The sequence below is a fragment of the Vombatus ursinus genome, unplaced genomic scaffold (genome assembly GCF_900497805.2).
Source record: "Vombatus ursinus unplaced genomic scaffold, bare-nosed wombat genome assembly UNPS02009573.1, whole genome shotgun sequence".
Taxonomy (NCBI): Eukaryota; Metazoa; Chordata; class Mammalia; order Diprotodontia; family Vombatidae; genus Vombatus; species Vombatus ursinus.
The window spans coordinates 23,030,175-23,032,609 of NW_020949351.1; positions in this window are offsets into that span (position 1 = coordinate 23,030,175).

The window sequence follows — 2,435 nt, forward strand, 5'->3', positions numbered from 1 at the left end:
GTGTGTGTGTGTGTGTGTGTGTGTGTGTGTGTGTGTGTGTGTGTGTGCATTTTGGGGGAGGGTGGGGTATTCCAGGCTTGGGGGCCTGCCTGTGGAAAGAAGTGGGAGATGGAACATTATATCTGAGGAACAGTATAAAGGCCAATCTGACTGGACTCTAAAATGTACCTTTTTTAACAGCAGAGAGTTGAGAGCCCAGAATGAACTGAAGCTTGCCATGAATTCTAAGAACAACAAAATAGGCTCCTTTGGTATGTTGGGGGCAGAAGAAATATTAAAAAGAATTTTGAACAACTGCTTGAATTGTTCAGGCTTATGATAATAAATATTAGAAAGAAAAAAACTAGTCACTTTTATTTTGATTTGAATTCATCTGGCAAAAAAAATGATCTTCACACTGGGAAATAGAGAATTAAAATGGTGATGAAAGAGTTAAAATCTAAAATAAATGATGTCTTGAGATCTATTTTTACTGAATTCAAGTTGCCAAATCTGAAAGAATTCTTTAGATTGGTGAATTGCTGTTAGTAATTTTCAAAATAATATGTCATAGGACAAATATTAAACCACATTAAAAAAAACAATAGCTACAACAACAGAAATCTTATATCTCTAGATCAGAAAGCTCAAAGCCAAAGCTAGGTAAAATTCTTAAATTTATTCAGAAGTAGAAATCGAAAATTTTGACAACAGGGAAGGGAAGAGATCACTATGAACTTCACTATCCTCATACAGATTATGTAATAACAGACAAAACTCATTTCATTTTTGGCAGTTACTGAACTGGAGTGTTGCAGGCATAATCTACTGGAGAGCTTCATTCTGGGAAGGCCACATCTAAGAGGTGCAGATGAGTTTTGGGTGCTACAATTTAGAGAGGGCATTGGTAACTTGTGTTACATCCAGAAGAGGGTGATGAAATTGGTGTTTGATGAGGAAATTTGAGACCCTGCCATTTAAGTAGAAGGAAATGGGAATGTTTAGCCTAGAGAAGATTTTTAATACAGGGGAAGGGCTTTATTAACTATATTCAATTACTAGAAGTAATGCCATGTGAAAGAACCAAGGGACTTATTTCTCTTGGCCATAGACAAGGACTGCTGTATAGAGATTTCTAAGAAGTTTTTGATAGATATGAGGAATCTTGTTCTAATAATTTGGGACATCCAAAATTTGAATGGGAGGAGTTGGGAGGGAATGAGATCCATAGCATTGGAGGTCTTCAAGAAAAAGCCTGCATGACCACTTGTTGAATAATTTATGGGAGATTTTTGTTTCTTCCATGGTCAGGTCTAGGATAAATGGTTCCACATGTCCCATTCTGCTCTGATATACAAATTACCAAACTGTAAGTTCCATGAGGGTAGGGACTGTTTCTCATTTAAATTTTGAATCTTCCTCAGTGCTTAGCACCCTACTTTAAACTTAGAAGTAAATTAGTTTTTTTTTTTAATGTGAATTGAATTGAACTAAGGATAAGACCACCCCTTTAATACATGACAGCGTGTTATTTCTATTCTATTGGCAGGAAACTCGTAGGACCCGTAAGGCAATCAATTGAAAATCTAAGTTCATATTCAATATTCTTTTCTTTGTGAACCAAAATTTAAAATTTGCCAATAATAACAGCTGTTTTGTAGCACTTTGAGGTTTACAAAGTAACATACTTTTTTTCTTTGATCCTCACAACAGCCCCATGAGGTAAATATGAAAAGTACAATTATTCCTACATTACAGATGAGGAAATAGAGGCACACAGAGATATTAGTGGCTGACCTGAGATCTTACCCATAAGAGAAGTGTCAGAGGCAGGATTAAACCTTGAAATCTAACTGTTAAGTCCACTATACTTTCCATGGTACTACATTGCTTTCAACAAATTTAATTCTAGATTTTAATACACTTCTGCAAAATAGTTCAGTACCACAGTACATAAATGCCAGGTGCCTATATATAAGCAACAGCAAACACATTCAATAGCTGGATTGTACTTAGAATGCATGTGAAGTCATAAGGTAACTAGCCACCATCAAAGAAAAATCTTTCCTTTCATTTGATTATATTTGAAGTAGCTTTTAGAGTAATTTTGCCTTATCAATGTTTTTATTTTTAAAATTTATTTATTTTATTCTGAACTTAAGAAATAAAATAAGCATTTCCATAACAAAGTGGGATAGAAAAACAGAGGATTGCACCTGAAATTGCAGATCCATTATGTACAACTTATTATTCTTTTCAAATATACAACAAAGTTATCATGTGACTTTATTTCCCCCTTCCCCCCCAAAAAAAACTTTGAGATGGCTATCATCAGACACAAATATGTGTGTTTGTATATATCTATATCTATATATATACATACATATATATATACACACATATATAGATATAGATAGATAGATAGATAGATAGATAGATAGATAGATAGATAGATA